The sequence below is a fragment of the Ranitomeya imitator genome, chromosome 1 (assembly GCF_032444005.1).
Source record: "Ranitomeya imitator isolate aRanImi1 chromosome 1, aRanImi1.pri, whole genome shotgun sequence".
NCBI lineage: Eukaryota > Metazoa > Chordata > Amphibia > Anura > Dendrobatidae > Ranitomeya > Ranitomeya imitator.
In genome coordinates this window covers 995,022,230-995,029,254 of record NC_091282.1, presented here as the reverse complement: position 1 = coordinate 995,029,254, position 7,025 = coordinate 995,022,230, and positions in this window count along the sequence as shown.

The following is a 7,025-nucleotide window of genomic DNA, read 5'->3' as shown; positions in this document are numbered from 1 at the left end:
CCCTCAGGTGCTTCACAAATTGATCTGTAAAAATGAAAAAGTACTTTTTTTTCACAAAAAAATTCTTTTCGCCTCCATTTTTTCATTATCACATGGGCAATAGGATAAAATGGATCATAAAATTTGTTGGGCAATTTCTCCCGAGTACGCCGATACCTCATATGTGGGGGTAAACCACTGTTTGGGCACTCGGCAGGGCTCGGAAGGGAAGGCACGCCATTTGACTTTTTGAATGGAAAATTAGCTCCAATTGTTAGCGGACACCATGTCGCGTTTGGAGAGCCCCTGTGTGCCTAAACATTGGAGCTCCCCCACAAGTGACCCCATTTTGGAAACTAGACCCCCCAAGGAACTTATCTAGATGCATATTGAGCACTTTAAACCCCCAGGTGCTTCACAGAAGTTTATAACGCAGAGCCATGAAAATAAAAAATAATTTTTCTTTCCTCAAAAATGATTTTTTAGCCTGGAATTTCCTATTTTGCCAAGGGTAATAGGAGAAATTGGACCCCAAATGTTGTTGTCGAGTTTGTCCTGAGTACGCTGATACCCCATATGTGGGGGTAAACCACTGTTTGGGCGCACAGCAGGGCTCGGAAGGGAAGGCACGCCATTTGGCTTTTTAAATGGAAAATTAGCTCCAATCATTAGCGGACACCATATCACGTTTGGAGAGCCCCTGTGTGCCTAAACATTGGAGATCCCCTAGAAATGACCCCATTTTGGAAACTAGTCCACCAAAGGAACTAATCTAGATGTGTGGTGAGGACTTTGAACCCCCAAGTGCTTCACAGAAGTATATAATGCAGAGCCGTGAAAATAATAAATACGTTTTCTTTCCTCAAAAATAATTATTTAGCCCAGAATTTTTTAATTTTCCCAAGGGTAACAGGAGAAATTTGACCCCAATATTTGTTGTTCAGTTTCTCCTGAGTACGCTGATACCCCATGTGTGGAGGTAAACCACTGTTTGGGCACACGTCGGGGCTCAGAAGGGAAGTAGTGACTTTTGAAATGCAGACTTTAATGGAATGGTCTGCGGGCGTCACGTTGCGTTTGCAGAGCCCCTGGTGTGCCTAAACAGTAGAAACCCCCCACAAGTGACCCCATTTTAGAAACTAGACCCCCCAAGGAACTTATCTAGATATGTGTTGAGCACTTTGAACCCCCAAGTGCTTCACAGACGTTTACAACGTAGAGCCGTGAAAATAATAAATCATTTTTCTTTCCTCAAAAATGATGTTTTAGCAAGCATTTTTTTATTTTCACAAGGGTAACAGGAGAAATTGGACCCCAGTAATTGTTGCGCAGTTTATCCTGAGTATGCTGGTACCCCATATGTGGGGGTAAACCACTGTTTGGGCACACGTCAGGGCTCGGAATTGAGGGAGCACCATTTGACTTTTTGAATACAAGATTGGCTGGAATCAATGGTGGCGCCATGTTGCGTTTGGAGACCCCTGATGTGCCTAAACAGTGGTAACCCCTCAATTCTACCTCCAACACTAACCCCAACACACCCCTAACCCTAATCCCAACTGTAGCCATAACCCTAATCACAACCCTAACCCCAACACACCCCTAACCACAACCCTAACCCCAACACACCCCTAACCCTAACCACAACCCTAATTCCAACCCTAACCACAACCCTAATTCCAACTGTAGCCATAACCCTAATCACAGCCCTAACCCTAACCCAAAACACATCCCTAACCCTAATCCCAACAGTAGCCATAACCCTAATCACAGCCCTAACCCTAACCCTAACCCCAACACACCCCTAACCCTAATCCCAACTGTAGCCATAACCCTAATCACAACCCTAACCACAACACACCCCTAACCACAACACTAATTCCAACCCTAACCCTGAGGTTATGTGCCCACATTGCGGATTCGTGTGAGATTTTTCAGCATCATTTTTTAAAAATCCGCGGATTTCCAGTGTTTTTTGTGCAGATTTCACCTGCGGATTCCTATTGAGGAACAGGTGTAAAACGCTGCGGAATCCGCACAAAGAATTGACATGCTGCGGAAAATACAACGCAGCGTTTCCGCGCGGTATTTTCCGCACCATGGGCACAGCGGATTTGGTTTCCATATGTTTACATGGTACTGTACACCTGATGGAACACTGCTGCGAATCCGCAGCGGCCAATCCACTGCGGATCCGCAGCCAAATCCGCACCGTGTGCACATGGCCTAATTCTAAAGGTATGTGCACACGCTGCGGAAAACGCTGCGGATCCGAAGCAGTTTCCCATGAGTTTACAGTTCAATGTAAACCTATGGGAAACAAAAATCGCTGTACACACGCTGCGGAAAAACTGCATGGAAACGCAGCGGTTTACATTCCGCAGCATGTCACTTCTTTGTGCGGATTCCGCAGCGGTTTTACAACTGCTCAAATAGAAAATCGCAGTTGTAAAACCACAGTGAAATGCGCAGAAAAAACGCGGTAAATCCGCCATAAATCCGCAGCGGTTTAGCACTGCGGATTTATCAAATCCGCAGCGGAAAAATCCGCAGAGGACCAGAATACGTGTGCACATACCGAAACCCTAACCCTACCCCTAACCCTACCCCTAACCCTACCCCTAACCCTAACCCTAGCCCTACCCCTAACCCTACCCCTAACCCTAGCCCTACCCCTAACCCTAACCCTACCCCTACCCCTAACCCTAACCCTAACCCTACCCCTACCCCTACCCCTAACCCTATTCTAACATTAGTGGAAAAAAAAAATTCTTTATTTTTTTTATTGTCCCTACCTATGGGGGTGACAAAGGGGGGGGGTCATTTATTATTTTTTTTATTTTGATCACTGAGATAGATTATATCTCAGTGATCAAAATGCACTTTGGAACGAATCTGCCAGCCGGCAGATTCGGCGGGCGCACTGCGAATGCGCCCGCCATTTTGGAAGATGGCGGCGCCCGGGGAGAAGACGGACGGACCCCGGCAGGATCGGTAAGTATGATAGGGTGGGGGGGAGCACGGGGAAGGGGATCGGAGCATGGGGGGGTGAATCAGAGCGCGGGAAGGGTGGAACGGAGCACGGGGGGGTAGAACGGAGCACGGGGGGTGGAACGGAGCACGGGGGGTGGAACGGAGCACAGAGGGGGGTGGATCGGAGTGCAGGGGGGTGATCGGAGCATGGGGGGGTGATTGAAGCACGGGGGGAGCGGACAAGAGCACGGGGGGGAGCGGAGCACAGGACAGAGGGGAGCCGGAGCAGTGTACCGGACAGATCGGGGGGCTGGGGGGGCGATCGGTGGGGTGAGGTGGGGGCACATTAGTATTTCCAGCCATGGCCGATGATATTGCAGCATCGGCCATGGCTGGATTGTAATATTTCACCCGTTATAATAGGTGAAATATTACAAATCGCTCTGATTGGCAGTTTCACTTTCAACAGCCAATCAGAGCGATCGTAGCCACGAGGGGGTGAAGCCACCCCCCCTGGGCTAAACTACCACTCCCCCTGTCCCTGCAGATCGGGTGAAATGGGAGTTAACCCTTTCACACGATCTGCAGGGACGCGATCTTTCCATGACGCCACATAGGCGTCATGGGTCGGATTGGCACCGACTTTCATGACGCCTACGTGGCGTCAAAGGTCGGGAAGGGGTTAAGAACTGAAAGACGTATGTTTGCACGATCCAGAGAAATGAGTATCTTATGCTGCAACCTTTCTTATGATGGTTAAGTAAGTAAAGGGCACTTTTATTTTACCTTTGAAGAATAATTGGATCTACATATAGGAACCCATTTTACCATGCTGAATGATAATAAGTAAATGACTACGTAAACTTGCTGTGATCAGGAGATAAAACACACAGAGCATAATGCCATCCTCGCTGTATACACATTCGGTCAGTATCAGGTTTATTATCTTTTATTAAGTAAATTCATTTTTGTCTTATTCAATTGTCGTGTGAGCATTTATTTATTCATCACAATTCTTTGAACAAAACAAGTGGTGTCAGAAGTGGGATTTGTGTCTTGAATAAAAATGTTTGCAAAATTGAATAAGTTTGTTAAGAATAGAAAAAGCAATTGAGAGTGTTAGATCCTTGCCAGAATGGGTGTTGTCAGGACCGTGGACCCCAATGGCACAGGAATGTAATAAATATATGGAGGGACAGCGTTTAGCAAATCCCCAGGATGTGGCTGAGAAATTTAATCTTTCAAGGTATGATGCAAAGGAGCAAAAAACAGCAGCGGCCATTGGATGGGTCTGTGTCCAGGCACTGCAAAGTTTGCAAGAGGAGATTGATAATTTGTGTTTAGAGCTGCATACAACTATAGAGCAAAGGATCAGCTTGCAAGTAGCTTTGAGAGATCAAGGGAAACAACATGACAAAATGCAAAAGAGTTTGGAAGAATATGTGATAAAAAATATGAGTAAGAATAAGCGCAGGAGGAGACAGCAGCCAGTGTCAGATATTTGTACTGCACATGTTAGAACCATGATTGCACATGAGAAATTGTCAGATTTGTTAGAATGTGATGACTAAGAAAATGAGGTAGAATTGCATGCCAGACCAATTGTAGCAACAAAGACCAGGAGAGAAGTTACTCAGCATAGGGGAGATAGGATGGATGCAGGAGATGCAGCTGTTGGCGCAGAATCCGCCATGATAGAAGAAACTAGAAATTATACGGCGGGGGAACTATCAGAATTAGCCATCAGATACCGACAAAAAGCAGGAGAGAATTTATTAACATGGATTCTCAGGTTATGGGATTTTGGAGCCGATACGATAATCCTGAACCATCTTGATGGCATAGGAATTGGGAGTATTTGCATTGATCCCATGGTGCGTTTAAAAATAAGATGTGCAAGGGGCACTACAGAGAATTTTTCCCTACTGCATTTGGTGAGGGATTCTGTGGCACAAGTGTATGATTCTCCTATTGAACTACCCTGTTTCCCCAAAAATAGGGCGCCCCCTGAAAGTAGGGCATGCTAGGGGGAGCACTGTGCCTGCTAATATAAGGCACCCCCCCCCCCCGAAAATATGCCATACCTTGTTCTGTGCATGGGGCATGTAGTTGTGTCTCGCTTCCGCTGTCCGGTGCCCGCCACTGCAGCCGCGCTGTTCGCAAGAGTTAATCACAGCCTCGGAGCTGTGTGCCGATCTCTGCCCATGACCCTGCACCAATCACAGCGCAGGAAACATGGGCCAGCTGACGTCATCCATAGCCTCTGATTGTTCCTGGGCTGTGATTGGCCCAGGGCTCCTGTGCTCTGATTGGCCCAGGGCTCATTTAAGGATAGTGCTATTGCTAGACATGAGAGATATGGGCCAATGATTCTGAAAGAATTGGAGTCACAAGAAATTCCACAGGAACTTCAAAGTTTGGATTGTTATGATGATGTTACAGAAGATGATGACATGGTTGTCATTGAATAAATCTTGTTTTGTGTTATTAAATATTGAGATCAGTAAATGAACCATTGTTCGTTGTTTTACACGTTGCACTTGGAAATCCCGTAATTATAAATTATACGGTAGTAACAAGAAATTCTTGATACAATTCACAGTTTTTTTGATTCTACTGTTTTGTGATGACTACTTTTCAGCATACGCTGGTATGTTCATAATTGTTCATTTTTTTGTTAAAAAAAATTTGTCAATAGTTTTTCTTGAGAAAATGAGAAACCTTCCCCCCCCCCCTTCCCGAAAATAAGACATGGTGCAACTTTCGGAGCAAAAAGTAATGTAAGACGGTGTCTTATTTTCAGGGAAACAGGGTAAAACCAAAAACACAATGGGAGTCTCTTGCAGATGGAGTGCAGAGACTGAGAGAAATCGCATGCATAGGTGGTATAACTCACAATCCTTTGCCAGATCATTTTGCTGTTGTCGAGGATTGGAAGGGGCCAGATGCTGCAGTGATGACAGTACTGATGAAAAATAAGTTCATAGAAGGTGCCCCAGCTGCTTACAAATCCCCATTATTCACCATGTTCAGTGCGCTCATGGGAAACTCCACTAATGTATATACAGCATGAGGTTTAATCTCCCAGTTATCTGCTCTGGAAAAATCAAAAGTGTCAAGAAAAGTGTTAGTAGACAGAGTAGATCAAGAGAGAAGGAAAGGCGATAATTCCCAAGTTAGAAAAAACAGATAGGAATTGTTTTGTGACCTTATAGCAAGCGGAGTTCCATTTCAATAGATAGATGGAATTTCTACATGTGACTTGTTCAGAAGATGGCAAGATCTGAGCAGAAATGGCAGATTGAAAATCGCCAGGCCCAGGAGGGTGGCGACAAATGAGATAGGAGTCTGGAAGGATAGAGGTGGGACACCTGATAACAAAGTCCCTACTGCACCCGCCCCTTTGACTCCTCCAATACCATGCCTGTATTCCCTCATGGACTAATCCAACACAGATCTTTAGATAAAAGTTGTGGAACATTCCATGAGCATTGTGATTGAACAGTTTTGCCATATTGTTTTGTGATATCTAATGATGATTTTAATAGTTTTAATAGTTTGATGCAAAGAAAAATCCTGTGAGCATATTATGACACATGCACTGGCTGAAATGATTGAGTTTGGTCTTGGTGGTGCATAAATATGCATTTCTCATTTGAGGGTTTGTAATGCCTTCCAATTGACAGTCCGCCATCATTAGGTGTTAGACCTTGGTGTTTTTAAATGGCAAAAGACCACAACAGATGCAAGATGACTGTATGTGGAAGCGATTGTGAAAAAGACACACAAGGAACAGAGGGTGTTAAAATTACAGACAATGATTAGTTAGATGACAAATAAAAATTATGGGGGGTTGACTGAAGTAATAGATGACATGACTTATTTGTTACATGTTTGTCACTGTATGTCGTTTGTGCAAATCCCTGTATTTGTCAAGGACATCCTTTGTTTAAATTGGCTTATAGCCAAAGAGAAAATCCACGTGGTATTTTTATTGATAATTTTTATTTTTATGAGCTCATTCTTTCAATTACAGTGATTAGTTGTTTTTTTAAGGAGCTATTTTCTCCTTT